Source organism: Myxine glutinosa, chromosome 1 (assembly GCF_964187855.1).
Source record: "Myxine glutinosa chromosome 1, kmMyxGlut1.1, whole genome shotgun sequence".
NCBI lineage: Eukaryota > Metazoa > Chordata > Myxini > Myxiniformes > Myxinidae > Myxine > Myxine glutinosa.
Genome location: NC_136261.1, coordinates 290,225,649 through 290,244,038, shown reverse-complemented (window position 1 = coordinate 290,244,038; position 18,390 = coordinate 290,225,649). Strand labels below are relative to the sequence as shown.

General features: G+C 46.1%; 1 protein-coding gene across 8 annotated transcripts in view; it reads right to left on the bottom strand.

The window, feature by feature from the left end:
- Positions 1–18,390, bottom strand: part of LOC137438815 (sodium- and chloride-dependent GABA transporter 3-like) — a 285,952-nt gene that overhangs the window by 66,216 nt on the left and 201,346 nt on the right. The gene's annotated exons all lie outside the window — the stretch shown is intronic.

Sequence of the window (18,390 nt, the reverse complement as noted above, 5' to 3'; positions counted from 1 at the left end):
TCTTCAAGCAGCCATCAATCATCTGGACTGGTCTCCCATCTCTACCACCTCTGACATCAACTCATCCTGGGAATTCTTCCAAAGTAAATTGCTCTCTCTCATGCACAGATTTATCCCATCTCGTCTTCAGTTGTCATACCCTTCCTCCCGTCCATGGTACACGGAATCTTGTGGTGAGGCTGTTGCCCAGAAACAACTTGCCTTCGTCTCCTGGAAAGCAAATCCAACGGAAGGAAATCTCATTTCCTTTCACAAAGCCCGAAACAAGTGTGTGTCCACCCTCAGGAGAGCCAGGAAACAATATCTCTCCGTTCTCAAGACCGAACTCTCTTATCTGTCTCCCTCTTCCAAATCCTGGTGGCGTCTGGTCAAATCCGTTTCTGGTGTTTGTTCCCCCTCCATCCCCTCCCTTACCTCAAACGGCTACACAGCTGACTCCGCACGTGAAAAAGCTGAATGCCTCAACTCTGTGTTTGCCTCTAAATCTTGTGTCCCAAACCCATCCCTCTCTGTACCCACCATACCCAGTCGTACCCTGCTGCTCCTGGACTCCGTGTCCTTTCCTCCTGACAAGGTGGAAAAGTTTCTGCCAACCCTCGACTCTGATTCTGCAACTGGACCCGACGGCATCAGCCCACGGGTCCTAAAATCCTGCTCTGCTGCTCTATCTCACCCTCTCTCTGTTCTCTTCACCCTCTCTTTTGCTCAAGGTCAACTGCCATCTGCTTGGAAATCAGCCAACATCACCGCTTTGCACAAAAAAGGTGCAAAAACAGATCCTAGCAACTACAGACCAATCAGCCTTCTCCCAATTATCAGCAAAGTCATGGAATCCATCATTGCTTCGGATATGAAATCTTCCCTCTTCTCCAATGGCTTGATCTCTGATCATCAATTTGGTTTCAGACCAGGTCACTCTACTCTGGACATGCTGCTTCTGCTGTCTCAACAATGGATGGAGGTCCTCAATGCCAAACAGGAAATTAGAGCTGTCTCCCTCGACATATCACGTGCCTTCGACACGGTCTGGCACCCCGCTCTGCTCACCAAACTCTCCTCCTTTGGTATCCATGGAAATCTCCACGCATGGCTGGCGGACTTCCTCTCTAGTCGTCGTCAACGTGTGGCCCTGAATGGGTTTCTCTCATCTCCTCTTCCTGTTCAGGCTGGAGTTCCCCAAGGCTTGTGTTCTGGGCCCCGTGCTTTTTCTGGTCTTCATCAATGATCTCTCTGACTCTCTCGAAAATCCTCTCTATCTCTTTGCTGATGACTCCACTCTCTGCCGCTCCATTCCTCTTCCCTCAGATCGGCAGTCTGCTGCCTCCTCACTCTCTGAAGACCTGGACAAAATCACAGTCTGGTCAAACAAGTGGAACATGTCTTTCAATCCTGACAAATCTCACACTCTTACTATGTCTCTCCGAAAAGATCGACTGGACAACCCTCCCATCTACTTTCTCAACAATCCTCTCCAAGAAGTTCTGTCGCTCAAGATTTTGGGTCTCACTATCTGCCATGATCTTTCTTGGGAAAACCACATTTCCAAGCTGGCCTCCAAAGCCAGTCGCCGACTGGGCATCCTCCGTCGTGCGAAGTCCTTCCTCGGCACACCTGCGCTCCTCACCACATACAAGGCTTTCATCCGCAGCTCAATGGAATACTGTTCTCCCCTATGGGCCGGTGCTCCTGCCTCACACCTAGCTTGGCTTCACGCTGTTGAAACCAAAGCTTTCAGAATTATTGGAATCTCCCGCGATGAAGCTATCTCTGAGGGCCTTTCACTCACTCACCGCAGGCAGGTAGGTGGTCTTTCTGTCTTCTACCGACTCCTCTCCGGCCTTGCACCCCCAGCTCTCTCTGTGCTCTGTCCCCCAAATATTCCTACAGGTCGCACCAGATCTGCCAGCAACCCTCTGATGGTTAAACTGCCGAAATCTCGGCTCTCTGCTCACCTTCACTCTTTCATTCCTCTTTTCTCCCGCCTCTGGAACAAACTCCCTCACTCTCTCACACCCTTCAATCCCACTCCTCCCTCCAGGTGTTTAAAACAGCTGTTCACCACCATCTCTTATCTTTCCCCATCCAAAACCTTGATCTTTTCTACCCCCGCTAATTCACCCCAGATCCACCTTGTTTGGAATTCCAACTTCTTTCCTGGAAGTCCTGGCAGTGTCCATATGCTTTATACCTCTCCCACCGCCCCCTTCCCATGCCCCCCCCCCCCCCCAAAGCCCTCGCCCTCTCTCAGATCTCTCGATGTCTCCATGTCTCTCGGTCCCTGCTCTCAAATGTTGTGTTTGTGTCCTTCCCCCTCTCTCCCCATCTTGTCTACCGCTCCCGATGTTATATGTTTTATGTGTCGGTTTGTCTTTCTGTGTGATTAATGTTCGCTCTTTCACGAGCCTCGATGTTGTATACAAAAAAAAAAAAAAAAAAAAAAAATATTGTTGAAATGAAGATCAAATAGCTGTATGTTGAAATATGTTGAAAAAGACAAAACTTTACATGGGGTGTACTTACTTTTTCACGTGACTATATATGGAAATGCTGTTGAATGGAGACAATGAATAAGATGGCAACATAGAGAGTAAATCAGTTTTCGGACCGGCAGAGAAGATAACCGAGAAAGAAGTTGAGGAAGCGATAAAATAAATGAAGAGTAGAAAAGCAGGGGGTTGGGGAGGGGGGGGGGCGACGCGAGTTGTGGGAGATATGTTGAAGGCAGCAGGAAGTTGGGGTGTGAAGAGAATGACAGAGATATGTAATCTGGTGGTGAAAGGAGGCCGCATTCCAGTGGTTTGTGAACTAAGTACACTTGTCCCTCGACACAAGGGGAAGGTGACTTTCTGGACTGTGGTTCGTATCGAGCGATAAAGTTATTGGAGCATGGAATGAAGGTATTGGAAAGGGTGTTGGAGAGCAGGATGAGGAAGAAAGTGAAGATCGATGAAATGCAGTTTGGATTTATGCCAGGAAGAGGAACGACAGACGCGCTTTTTATTGTAAGGCAGTTGCAGGAGAAGTACATGGAGAAGAGGAAGAAGTTGTTTCATGGGTTTGTTGATCTGGAGAAAGCGTTCGACAGGGTTCCACGCAAAGTAGTGACATGGGCATTGAGGAAGTTAGGAGTGGAGGAATGGTTGATCAGAGTCGTGATGGCAATGTACGAAAGAGCGCACAGTTGTAAGGATGAAAGACGGGAACAGTGGTGAGTTTGAGGTGAAGGTGGGAGTGCATCAGGGGTCGGTACTAAGTCCACTGCTATTTGTAGCTGTGATGGAGGTGCTGGCTCAGAATGTAAAGGAGGGTTTGCCATGGTAGTTGTTGTATGCAGATGATCTGGTGTTGATTGCAGAAAGTATGGATGGACTGATGGAGAAGATGAACAAGTGGAAGGAGTGCGTGGGAGATTTCTATGATTATTAGGGTCGGTGAGGTATGAAAATGATTAAAATGTACGTCAATATAAACTTTGTTCTTAAAGCATTATAAGAATATGGAGAAACGAGGTTTTGACCCATTGTTAAGAGATAGAATGTGTTGTACTGTGCAGTTTGGCAAAGCCTTGGAACCGAAGAGATAACCTTAGTCCTTTAGTGAAAGGCTCAGGGAAGAGTGTTGACTCAGCCCTGGTTTAAAATGCAAGAGTCAACTGACTGAGATTAAATTGTCAAAGAATGTTGACCTTTTTGACCCAAACAGTGACCCTGTTCCCTTCTTCCCGTGATAGTCATCTTTTGTAAACCTCTTAATGGTTTCATGATAAAGACCAGATGGGTTTTGGTTCCAGCCGCTGAGTTCTGTGTTGATCTCTGAATTAAATCCACCACATCAAAGTTTCGAAGGTCTATTTAAGCACCATGCTCTGAGGGCAGAGGAACTGGTCATCAGAAGAAGCAGGACGAGCGTGGAGAAGATTTTCTTCAACCAAGCGACGCATCATATCTTTGTTATATTTTGTGTAACGAATTTCCCTCTAAACTTCGGAATAAACCTTGGCACGGATAGACGCACCAAGCTCCTTGAATCTGAGTTTCGTCTTAAATTATTACCTTCAGGGTTCAGTAAAAAGTTCCCTGACAGAGTGTATGGAGACAAAAGGTCTGAAGGTGAATATCGGGAAAACGAAGGTGATGGCAAGTGGTAAAGCATGTGGTGAGGTGGAAAGAACTGGGAAGTGGCCGTGTGCTGTGTGCAGGAAGGGTGTTGGAGTGAACTCCATTCAATGTAAAATGTGCACTGAGGGGGTTCATCAAAAATGTAGTGGTCTGAGAGGGTCATTTACCAGTGTGGCAGCTACATTCAAGTGTAAGGTGTGAACAGAGGGAGCTGCAGATGGAGGAAATGTTGAGTTGGATCTTGGAGACGGCTTGAAGCTGGAAGTTGTGAAAACGTTTTGCTACCTACGAGACATGCTGAATGGAGAAGGTGGATCAGAGTTTCGGGAACTGAGTGGCATGCTGACGAGGAAAAGGGAAAGGTGTATGCTGCATGTGTGAGAAGTGTTTTGATTTATGGGAGCGAGACATGGGTAATGAACGTAGAGCAGCAATGAAGGCTGGAAAGGGTGGAAATGCGAATGGTTTGGTGGATGTGCGGAGTATTGTTGAGAGAAAGGAAAACAAATGATGAATTGCGAAAGATGATGGGAATAGAGCCTGTGATGGATGCTGTGAAGAGAAACAGGTTGAGATGGTTTGGTCATGGGTTGAGGAAGGATGAAAGTGACTGGATGAGATGAATGATGGAAATGAATGTGGAAGCAAGTAGAGGACGGAGAAGACCGAGAAAGACTTGGCTAAATGTGGTGGAAGAAGAAATGCAGGCAAGGGGGTTAACAAGGGGAGATGCAGAAAATAGGGTAAAATGTAGAAGATTGTCCTGGGGCCCACAAGGCTAACCCCTGCCCTAGCAGGGGAAGTGGCCTTAAAATGCCTGTTGTTGTGTTGTTGTAGACACATACACATAAAAACACACACACATATATACACACACACACACACACACACACACACACACACACACACACACACACACACACACACACACACACACACACACACATAGTACTGGCCGAAAGCACACGGCGTTGCCCGAGTTCTTTTTGAAGGAATTTACTACTATAATTCAGCTTTTATCCTCGGCCGTAGAAGATTGACTACAATAATTCAGCTCAGCTTTTAATTGCGCAATGGGCCCATCCTGGGCTATGCGGTCTCGATCGGCCTCACCACCTAACCTATAACCTTCCTGGGGCCCGTCCCAAAAATTTTTGTATTAGTGGTTTCCTCCTATCTTTCACCATTCAGGAGACTAGCGCACGCAGACAAACAAACAAACAAACAAAAACTTTCTTTTGTATATATATAGATATACATATATATTAGTAGAGGGAAAAGGGGGGTTCTGGGACACATTTAATTTAACATTGAAGTCAATGGGGAAAGAGCTAAAAAACTTACTAACTCACTGGATTTCAACCAGAAAATCACCCTCTTTTTCTTTTGGGGCAACCAATTCACAAATACTAAATCCTCGATAGACCTAATGACTACTCATAGGTTCTGGGGCACCTTAAAATTTAACATTGAAGTCAATCGGGAAAATTATGGAAACCTATTGACTCACACTCCATCTCTTGAAAAATTACACCCTTTTTCTCCTGGCATTTAACTTACTAGGACATGCCCGTACGTGGGTGCCCGTTCCTTGCCAAAAAAAAATAATAATAATGTCTTCGCCCATGCATGCATGGGCGTGCCCATGGGCCCATGGGCGTGCCCGTAAGTGCGTGATGTGACCGTACAATGAATGTATCGTCCCGTCGCCGCAGCTCGGATGGCGCTGCAGTTAATCGGGCCTGTATCGGCAGAGTTATTATAAACGTGTACTACAATCGATCGTACCTTACAGCGTCTGCTCGCCACGTTCAGCATCAGTACGTCGTCACTATGACTATCCGTAAGTCCGGAAGTGACGTCCTCATTTGACTGTCCGGAAGGTCGCATATCGCAGTTACGATGAATCGCAAATTAGTTTTAATTAGTTTTAAAACATAGTTTAACGCCAACATAGCACCAACATAGTTTGCCAACGTGAAATAAATGAATACGCTCTCAAATGTGCCGTCCGAGGCAGAGTCTGTTCGCCACGTTCGGCACACGTGATAGCTCGCTGCTCTCTGATTGGTTGAATCGTTTTTTGGACATAGCTCGGTAACTACTTCTCCGATTAATATGAAACCTTGAAAAGGCACATCCTCAGGTCCCCAGCAATATACCTGGCAAGTTTCAAGTATATCGGACCCGTGGTTGTCGAGAAACAGCGGTCACAGACAAACACACACACAGACACACACACAGACACACACACAGAGATTACTGGAATTATAGATAGATTAACCCCCCCCCCCCCCCCCCCCATTTTTCATTATACTCATACAGAGACCCAACGAATATTTGTGTTTCATTTTTAGGTAATAATTTAATTACCTTGAAAGAACAATCACCATCTAGATCTAGAATATTGACAAATGTTTTATGAGAATTTAACTCTTGGTTTAGGTAGCGCCGTTGAGCTGATATGAAATGATAAACTTCTCTAAATGATCTCGTCTGATATCCTCCAGTGCCACGTATCATTTTGAGATTATAGGAAATTATTTTCCCCTCAATCTCCTGACAATCACTTTTTTGCCTCATCTATCTATAATTCCAGCAATCTCTGTGTGTCTGTCTGTGTGTCTGTGTGTCTGTGTGTCTGTGTGTCTGTGTGTTTGTCTGTGACCGCTGTTTCTCGACAACCACGGGTCCGATATACTTGAAACTTGCCAGGTATATTGCTGGGGACCCGAGGATGTGCCTTTTCAAGGTTTGTAATTAATCGGACAAGTACCTACCGAGCTATGTCCAAAAAACGCTTCAACCAATCAGAGAGCAGCGAGCTATCACGTGTGCCGAACCGTTAATGCAATGCAAGCGTTAATGCGTTAATGCAAGGCTTTTCTTTTTTTCCCTCTTCTCTTTCTACTTTTCCTTGCGATTAAATTGCAAACAGCCAAAATACGTTGGCGCTAATTGAATAATTGGCCATTAACACTAAAATAATCGTAACTGCGATATGCCAACTTCCGGACAGTGCAGCCTTCCATGTTGTTGTTGTTTGCAGCAGCTGTTTGCAGCAAGGCAAGGCTTTTCTTTTTTTCCCTCTTCTCTTTCTACTTTTCCTTGCGATTAAATTGCAAAAAGCCAAAATACGTTGGCGATAATTGAATAAATGGGCATTAATAGATAGATAGATAGATATGCGATATGCGAACTTCCGGACAGTGTGCGCGTTACGAGCTGACCGCCATTACGGTACGTAATTCGATTTCTTATGCGCATTATTTCTCCCAATTCAGTCAGAGCGAAGGGCGGAAGCGAAGAGCGTTGTTATTTTTTGTTTACGGGCGTACGGGCGGGGTAGAGCGTACGGGTAGCGTTTTTTTTTTTTTTTGGCAAGGAACGGGCACCCACGTACGGGCAATGCCCTAGTAATAATAATCTATCTATAATTCCAGCAATCTCTGTGTGTCTGTCTGTGTGTCTGTGTGTCTGTGTGTCTGTGTGTCTGTGTGTTTGTCTGTGACCGCTGTTTCTCGACAACCACGGGTCCGATATACTTGAAACTTGCCAGGTATATTGCTGGGGACCCGAGGATGTGCCTTTTCAAGGTTTGTAATTAATCGGACAAGTACCTACCGAGCTATGTCCAAAAAACGCTTCAACCAATCAGAGAGCAGCGAGCTATCACGTGTGCCGAACCGTTAATGCAATGCAAGCGTTAATGCGTTAATGCAAGGCTTTTCTTTTTTTCCCTCTTCTCTTTCTACTTTTCCTTGCGATTAAATTGCAAACAGCCAAAATACGTTGGCGCTAATTGAATAATTGGCCATTAACACTAAAATAATCGTAACTGCGATATGCCAACTTCCGGACAGTGCAGCCTTCCATGTTGTTGTTGTTTGCAGCAGCTGTTTGCAGCAAGGCAAGGCTTTTCTTTTTTTCCCTCTTCTCTTTCTACTTTTCCTTGCGATTAAATTGCAAAAAGCCAAAATACGTTGGCGATAATTGAATAAATGGGCATTAATAGATAGATAGATAGATATGCGATATGCGAACTTCCGGACAGTGTGCGCGTTACGAGCTGACCGCCATTACGGTACGTAATTCGATTTCTTATGCGCATTATTTCTCCCAATTCAGTCAGAGCGAAGGGCGGAAGCGAAGAGCGTTGTTATTTTTTGTTTACGGGCGTACGGGCGGGGTAGAGCGTACGGGTAGCGTTTTTTTTTTTTTTTGGCAAGGAACGGGCACCCACGTACGGGCAATGCCCTAGTAAATACAATGTTTCAAAACACAAAAGACAAATTTCAATCAATCTCCTCATTTAAAAAGGACACTGAAATATATTGCACTGATGTAAAATTGAACAAAGATGATTGTCATAACTTTTGGATTAAACCTATTGTGAAGGATAATCTGAGCTGCTCAATACCTTTTAAAGGAAGAGCATTCTCTGTCTTTGGGAAGTCGTCAATGAAAGTAATTATAACAAAAGTTTCACCACTATTTATGGAGAATTATAATAAACTAGAGGAGGTAATGAAAGATGTAAAAGTATCAAAAAAGAAAACTCTTTTTACTGAAGCTGCCGAAAAAGAAGATGAAACGATTAGACCTAAACACGGTGAAATTACTATAATCTTTAATCAGCCGAAAGATGTTAATCTTGATGAAATGAAAGATGTCACGATAACAGGGGAAATGCCATTTCGCTCAATAGTAGTTAGGAACCATTTTAAAACTACCTTTAATATTAGAGATATAGTAGTTGAATCTGTTAATGAAAAAAAGTATATGGATATAGATGTTTATGTTTTTTTCTGCTAAATAAATATTCTATTATTCAATTGAAGACTTTGGGGAGTATGATCGTGATGATAGTATCTCTATTGGAACAGAAGACAGTTATGATAGTGAGAGTTTGTGTTCTAATGATAGCTATGAAAGTAGTTTTGTAGATGATGAAGATGAAGATACCGATGAAGATGATTATACTACTACTACCACTACAAACTACTACTACTACTACTACTACTACTACTACTACTACTACTTATACAACTATATGTTAAACATACTGATGATTTTTAGTTTAAGTAATCTTTTACTATATAAATATGATGAATCCAAATGACATACCAGATATTGAGCCTCTTGAATTACCTGATTCTCCATCTATCTATAATTCCAGTAATCTCTGTGTGTATGTATGTATGTATGTATGTATGTATGTATGTATGTATGTATGTCTGTTTGTCTGTGACCGCTGTTTCTCGACAACTACCGGTCCGATATACTTTAAACTTGCCAGGTATATTGCTGGGGACCCGAGGATGTGCCTTTTCAAGGTTTCATATTACTCGGAGAAGTAGTTACCGAGCTATGTCCAAAAAACGATTCAACCAATCAGAGAGCAGCGAGCTATCACGTGTGCCGAACGTGGCGAACAGACTCTGCCTCGGACGGCACATTTGAGAGCGTATTCATTTATTTCACGTTGGAAAACTATGTTGCCGTTAAACTATGTTTTAAAACTAATTAAAACTAATTTGCGATTCATCGTAACTGCGATATGCGACCTTCCGGACAGTGAAGACTGCACTTCCGGCAGCCAATCACAGAACGCGTTGTTGCGTAGGCGTGGCCGATGCGAGAGCAAGCCGAGCCAAGCGCGTGCGCCATTACGGTTCGTAATTCGATTTCTTCCGGAGAAAATAATAATTTCTCGATTTCTTATGCGCATTATTTCTCCCAATTCAGTCAGAGCGAAGGGCGGAAGCGAAGAGCGTTGTTTTTTTTGTTTACGGGCGTACGGGCGGGGTAGAGCGTACGGGTAGCGTTTTTTTTTTTTTTTGGCAAGGAACGGGCACCCACGTACGGGCATGCCCTAGTATGATAAATCAGAGGATTGGCCTGCTTGTGAAAGAAGAGGATTAAATACAGAGTCAAAAGCCCACAAACAATGTTTATTCTGCGATTATCTTTTAATTTATGATAAAAAATATAAAAACAAATATAACTATTTTAAAATTACACCAAAAATGAATTACTTTACAAGATTAATAAGAGAAATGAATGTAAAGTATGATGATGATAATACACCATTTCTTACAAGGGAAGAGACTATTTGTATTGAGGAACTGTATAGGGGTTTAATGTTATTTGCTATTCACGATTGTCATTTTCAGGGAAATATCAACACAAGATATTATATAAATAAAATAATGAATTATCTTGAAATTAAACCTGAACTCAGGATAAAATATAGAGTTTGTAAAAAAGCTCACAAAAAATTAGATGACTTGTTTTCCAAATATATAAATGAATGATTTTTTTACCTGTTTGGGAAAATGAGATAAAATTTCACAACCATAAAAATCTTCCAAATTCATTAAGATGTCTAATAGTTGGTTCAAGCGGATGTGGAAAAACCTGTTTGCTTTTAAAGACGCTCCTTACCCCCAACTTTTTAGATTATAATAATTTAATAATTTTCACAAAGTCAAGTTTTCAACCCGAGTATCAACTACCATCGCAAGATTTTAATGTGGGAGTTCAAAAAGAAGATATAATCGGTTTATTTAAACTTCAAAACAAACGAAATGATTATAACATTGAGGATATAATACAACTATTTCGTGATTCACAGAAATCAAAACAGAAACCAAAATCCATAACTTGTATTCTCAGTGATAATACGGATGATATACCTTCACGAGTCAGGGCCCTTAGGGATATTTGGGGCCGTTTGGTTCAAATTCTTCCAAAAGCACCAAATTTGGCCCAGATGTTGCCCATGCCATACTCTTTCGATTTTTGACGGGCGCCAATACGGGCGCCCCCCCCCCCCCGGGGGCCCCATATTGGCGAAATACTAAATGGCCGCCACCCGGATTAGAGGAAAATCAGTTAAATAACCAAAAGGGTTGGAATCATGTATGATACCACTTTTCAGGGGTTTTCGAGGTCGATGAATCCAATTATGATGTAATTTTGATGATTCGAGGTCAAGGTCAACCTTCAAGGTCATCTTAAAGGTCATTTTTGAGTCAAACATGTCGGTTTTTGAGTTTTTTGTCAAGATTTACGCGAGGTTCACCATTTTATGTTTCTGGGTTGGGTTATCGAACTCTGACCTTATTTTTGACAATTAGAGGAAATATTTACATGTCTATTTCCTAATTTTCAGGCATATGCAGTTCATCAGTCTAATTACAAAGGTATGGATTTTGATGTTTTATGAACTGTATGCCATATCCTTGTGTTTAATTTTTGTGCGATCATGATCCGGGTTCATGTATACATGATTGTATACATGTCATAAATATGACGTCATAGGTCATGTGACCTGGCGGCCATATTGGATTTTATGAAAACCTTAAAAATGGATCCCTGCCTTCATTTTTCGATCGATTCATTTTGAACTTTGACCACTTATAGTACGCCATGTGATTGGATGCATATCCTAATTATGACGTCATATGTCAGGTGACATGGTGGGATGGACCGGTATGGTCCCCGGATCATAACGCCCTTGGCGCCCGTCAAAAATCGAAAGAGTATGGCATGGGCAACATCTGCGCCAAATTTGATGCTTTTGGAAGAATTTGAACCAAAATATCCCTCAGGGTCCTGACTACACCTCAAGATTTAGATAAATCGAAAAAGAACCTCGTTATCTTTGATGATTGTGTTAATGAGAGAAACCAAACGGTTATGGATAGCTACTACACAAGAGGGAGACATTCTTCTTGTAATTGTATTTATCTCAATCATACCTTCAACTCCCTCGTCGCTCAATAAGAAACAATGCCAATACCTTTATTTTGTTCAAGTTAAATTCAATATATATAAATATTTTTTGGAGAGACAATTGCTTTACGTTATGTAGTAAAAAAAGAATTTGAGGCTCACATGAAATACACGATTGGAAAATATAAATATATTGTTGTGAAACAAGATGAGATACTAACTGATATTTTTAATTTTATCAATAATTACACACATAAATGACAACCATTATTATTAACTACTGGGGTCACCCGTGGGAATCCCACGGGCATGGACGTGTGTGACATTTCGACATATTGAGTTAGATGCTGCACATTCAATTTTACAAAATGGTTGCTGGCAATTCATTAGATCCAGAAATTGTGTAATGAACACAATTTATTTATTTCACATAATATGTGACCCCTCACTCCTCTCCACCCTCATGCCTCTCCAATCCCACTCCTCCTCACCCTCCTCTCCAATACCTCCTCACACTCCTCTCCAATACCTCCTCACACTCCTCTCCAATACCTCCTCACACTCCTCTCCAATACCTCCTCACACTCCTCTCCAATACCTCCTCACACTCCTCTCCAATACCTCCTCACACTCCTCTCCAATACCTCCTCACACTCCTCTCCATACCTCCTCACACTCCTCTCCAATACCTCCTCACACTCTCCAATACCTCCTCACACTCCTCTCCAATCCCTCACACTCCTCTCCAATCCCTCACACTCCTCTCCAATCCCTCACACTCCTCTCCAATCCCTCACACTCCTCTCCAATCCCTCACACTCCTCTCCAATCCCTCACACTCCTCTCCAATCCCTCACACTCCTCTCCAATCCCTCACACTCCTCTCCAATCCCTCACACTCCTCTCCAATCCCTCACACTCCTCTCCAATCCCTCACACTCCTCTCCAATCCCTCATATTCTCCTCCAATCGCGCTCCACTCGCCTCTCCAATCACTCCTCACTCTCCTCTCCAATCGCTCCTCACTCTCCTCTCCAATTGCTACTCACTCGCCTCTCCAATCGGCCCTCACTTTCCAACTCTTCGCTCCTCTCCAACCCCTCTCCCCTCTCCAGCCCCTAGCTCCTCTCCAACCCCTCGCTCCTCTCCAAATCCTCGCTCCTCCCCAATACCTCCTCACACTCCTCCCCAATACCTCCTCACACTCCTCCCCAATAACTCCACTCCTCTCCAATAACTCCTCACATTCCTCTCCAATACTTCCTCACACCCCTCTCCAATCGCTCCTCACTCGCCTCTCCAATCGCTCCCCACTCTCCTCTCCAATCGTCCCTCACTCTCCAACCCATTGCTCCTCTCCAACCCCTCACTCTTCTCCAACCTCACCGTCCTCTCCCATCGCTCCTCACTCTCCTCTCCAATCGCTCCCCACTCTCCTCTCCAATCAGCCCTCACTCTCCAACCCCTCGCTCCGCTCCAATCCCTTGCTCCTCTCCAACCCCTCGCTCCTCTCCAACCCCAAGCCCCTCACTCTCCGACCACTCGCTCCTCTCCAACCCCTCACTCCTCTCCAAGTCCTCATCCCTCTCCAACCCCTAGCTCCTCACTCTCCAACCTCTAGCTCCTCACTCTCCAACCCCTAGCTCCTCTCCAACCCCTTGCTCCTCTCCAACCCCTCGCTCCTCTCCAACCCCTCGCTCCTCTCCAACCCCTCGCTCCTCCTCTCCAACCCCTCGCTCCTCTCCAACCCCTCGCTCCTCTCCAACCCCTCGCTCCTCTCCAACTCCTCGCTCCTCTCCAACTCCTCGCTCCTCTCCAACCCCTCACTCCTCTCCAACCCCTCACTCCTCTCCAACCCCTCGCTCCTCTCCAACCCCTCGCTCCTCTCCAACCCCTCACTCCTCTCCAATGCCTCGCTCCTCTCCAACCCCTAGCTCCTCTCCACCCCCTCGCTCCTCTCCAACCCCTCGCTCGTCTGCAACCCCTCGCTCCTCTCCAACCCCTCACTGGAATGAATGCCAGTTTAAACAGGAATACCTTTACTTCCGTATAATAATGATGAATGAAATAATAACGAAGAAATATCTGTCGGCAATTTCCCGTCTTTGGCGATACGTGAATGAAGCTATGCCCCTCTCTCCACATTATTGTGACGACGTATAGATTAAATATTTCATCGTGACGATTGTCATCAAATGGAAAAGTCCGCCACGAATTTTTAATATATCTCGCCATTTTCCCGTCTGTTATTTTAGGTTATTTAGTATGACCGACCGTGCCGCGATTTTTATAAATATATCTCGGCATTTTCCCGTGTGTGCGTGAATGTTCTCAATTATTTCTGACACCGAGTCTAAAACCATCGATAAAAATTAAATCAGATGGTGAATTCGAGATAACATCGTGAGGTTGACTCAATGAATGTGCTTTATTTTACCGGCCTTTGAGAAATCATTTCGTTCTATAAACGGAAACTTTCATGGGATTCTCTTCCCGTTTTTTTTCAACCGAGTCTAAAACTATGTTAGCGACTGTTAAAAATGAAATGATATATCGAATTTGAGTTTTTGAGAACGGATGAGTTGAGTTTGAGAACGGATGAGAATTTGAGAGAATTTGAGAGAACGGAGAGAATTTGAGAACGGATGAGTTGAAATAAACCTGTGTGAGAGAGAAAGACAGCACGGGCCTAACTAAACAGGCCTCAAAGCTATTCGAGTTAATAAAACGGTGAATATTTGTTTACATGAAGCCTCTCCAAGAATGGATGGAGCTACTCTGTAAACGGAGTAAGCCACACCCCCAGACAGACAGACAGACAGACGGAATCACCTTCGCCTATTATTATTATTATTATTGATCTTGTGGGTAAATCTGCTTCAGGAAAAAACTTTCATGAATCTAAGCTCTTGAATAGTAAAAATGAAAAGATTGTAAGTTTTTTTTTTAAACACCCGATGATTCGTATTGTATCTACAACAACCAGAGCAATGCGACCAGGAGAAGTAGAAGGTGAAGATTATTACGACATTTCAATGGAGGAACATATGCGATTGAGGAACGAAGGTCAAATATTTGAGGAGGTCAAAGGAACTTCAGGAGTTAGTTTGAAAAGTTGTTAAACAACAGGAAGAGATAAAGAAGAAACATAGACAAAAACTAACTGGTGAAGAAGCCTTTGAAAGAGAACAAGATAAAATTTTTTAAACCACTTTTAAAAACTCAACAAAAAATGATTTCTTCTACAACTCCCACGGTAGAATATACTCCGAAAAAACTTCAAAGGCTCAAAGATTTTAGTCAAATGACAGATCAATAACTTGGAGATATAGGAGAATTAGAATATGATGATGAAGGGTTATTTCAACAACGAGAAAAGGTAAATCAACCTCCTGATTACATTGTGAAGGCTCTTCTAAACAATGAATATTCGGTGGATTCAAAACCTATAGCAGGTCTCTTACCGAACGGAAGAAACAGCACAGTTCTATCTTGTGAAATAAAAGGTATTGATACATTGTAGGAGTTGCAGGTAACAGGGAGGCGAGACGCACGTAACAGGTTCAAGGCTAGTTTATTCCGACGGAATGAAAACCCGACCGGAACTCATGCATCATATATCTCCAACCCAACCCTCTTAAGGGTGCGTGGCTTCAACCACCGAGCACACGCCACGCCGTTACCAACCATAGCCCCACTGGTCCCGTGACCGTGGATTGTGTCTCAATGGGGTAACCCCCACATGCGCCCCCCCAGAATTCACACGCATGGGCAATGACAGTTTTCGGGGGGCCTTAACCACCCGGCCGAAACGACTGAGGATCCGAGCAGGGACTGTTGGTGGCTTGGCAGTAGGCAGGCCAACCGGGGGCTTACCCGACGGAGGACGGCCCCGCCGTGGGGGTCGAGCCAACCGAGGGGGTTGGTCGAGGTCCAAGTGAGCTGGCTTGAGGCGGTCCACCAAAAGGTGGTCCGGTTTGCCCCCGATGTCGACCACGAAGGACTTGTCCCCGGGCTCCAGAACGTGGAAAGGTCCATCATAAGGCTGCCGAAGCGGCCCCCGGTGTGCGTCCTGGCGAACAAAAACGTACTCCGCTGCACGTAGATCCGGCGGGACATGGGCCCGAGGCAAACCATGTTGGGATGTGGGCACTGGTGCAAACATCTTGGCATTCTCCCGGAGAGCCGACCACTGACGGGCAGCGGACCAGGGGCTTCTGGCGCAGGCATGAACTCCCCAGGCACTCGTAGTGGCTGGCCATAGCCGAGTTCAGCGGATGAGGACTGGAGGTCCAGTCGGCCAGTCGCGCACATCCTTCTTGAGCCCGTGCCAAATAAACTTCGCCGCCACCAACTTTTGCGACAACTTCCTGCCCGGGTGAGAAAGACCGTGGACGGCCTTGAACACCGGCCGTCTCCAGCTGGTGGGTACGACAGGTCGAGGCCGTCCCAAAGAGACGTCGCACAGTAGCGTGGTGCCCGTGTCCTCAAACGGCACATCAGAAAGTAGAAGCCCCGTGACCGCCATCCTGCAGGCCTGGACATCCTGGTCGGAGATCTGATCGGCCGCCATGTGGGCGTCGTAGATGCCAAGGTGAACCGCGCCAGCTATGGATCGGGAGAGACAATCGGCGACTGTGTTGTCCTTCCCAGCAACATGTTGGATGTCCGTCATGAACTTGGAAACGAAGGAGAGCTGGTGTTGTTGATGGGCCGACCACGGCTCTGAGACCTTGGCCATGGCAAAAAACAGGGGCTTGTGGTCCACAAATGCCGTGAACGGGCGGGCTTCCAACAGGTAACGGAAGTGCCGGACGGCAAGATAGAGGCCTAGGAGCACACGATTGAAGGTACTGTACTTTCGTTCATTAGGGCGGAGCTGCCGGCTAAAAACGGCAAGCGGCTGCCACGCTCCGTTGACCCACTGCTCATGCACGGCACCAACCGCATAGTCCGAAACGTCTGTGGTGAGAGCAATCGGTGCATCGGGCGACGGATGTGCCAGCATGGTTGCGCTGGCGAGGGCCAGTTTAGCGTCCGTGAAGGCCTTGGCCATCTCCCCAGTCCAGTCAATGGCACGTTTGGTAGGCTTGCCTTTGAGGGCCTCATAAAGGGGCCGCATCAGCTGGGCCGCACGGGGCACGAAACTATGGTAAAAGTTCACCATGCCCAAAAACTCCTGCAAGGCCTTGACTGTGAGGGGGCGTGGAAAACCTTTCACAGCCTCCACTTTAGATGGCAGTGGGACGGACGGCCCCCTCCTTCATGATGCGGTGGCCAAGAAAGTCAATTGAGGCCACCCCGAACAAGGACTTGGCTGGGTTAATGATCAGGCCGTGCTGACTGAGGCGTTCAAAGAGTGCTCGGAGGTGAAGCATGTGCTCCGACCTGTAAGCGCTGGCAATGAGGATATCGTCCAGGTAGACGAACAGGAATGGCAAATCCAGCAACACGCTGTCCATCAGGCGCTGGAAAGCCTGAGCCGCATTCTTGTGCCCAAAAGGCATACGTAGGAATTTGAAAAGCCCGAACGGTGTAATCACAGCGGTCTTAGGAACGTCCTGCGGCCGGACGGGGACCTGTTGGTAACCACGAACGAGGTCTACTTTAGAAAAAAAAAAAAACTTTACCAGCCAAGCGGGCAGAAAAATCCTGGATGTGCGGGATTGGGTAGCGGTCGGGGGTGGTGGCGTCGTTGAGGCGGCAATAATCCCCGCACGGGCACCAACCGCCATCCGGCTTCGGCGCGATGTGGAGAGGCGAGGCCCACGGGCTGTCGGACCATCGCATGATGCCGAGACGCTCCAACGTGTCGAACTCTGGCTTTGCGATAGCGAGTTTCCCCGGGTCGAGGCGTCGAGCCCGGGCATAGACAGGCGGGCCGGTGGTCAGGATGTGATGCTCCACTTCGTGCTTGACGGCAACGGCCGAAAAGGTGGGCCGTGTAAGGGCCGGGAACTCGGTGAGGAGGCGGGCGAACTCATCAGAGGTCGGGAGCGTGCACGCGAGCCGCGTCGAGGCGGACCCGCTCGGCGAGCATGGAAGAGAATTGAATGTCTCCGCATTAATGACCCTCCGATTTTCCTCATCCACCAATAGGCTGTTGGCGCAGAGGACATCCGCGCCTAGCAAGGGTGTGGATACCTTCGCCGTAACAAAATCCCATTTAAACCACTGCCCGCCAAAGCACAGTGCCACGGTCCGTTTGCCAAAGGTCTGAATAGCACTACCGTTGGCGGCTTCCAGGGTGGGGCCGTGCCTCCCGGCCTCCTGATCCAATGCCGATGCGGGTAGAACGCTCACCTGGGCAACTGTGTCGCAGAAGAAACGACGTCCGGAGTCGGTGTCCGAAATGAACAGCAAACTGGCCGAATGGCCGACGCTCATGGCAGTTAACGAGCACCGGCCACCCCGTTTCCCGACTCGCTGAAGCTGCAGGGAGGTCGGCATGACTTGGCCTTGGGCCCAAACCTTGCATGGAAATGGCACCAGCCTGGGGCCTTCTGCCGCTTGGCCACAATGGCGGCCGCCA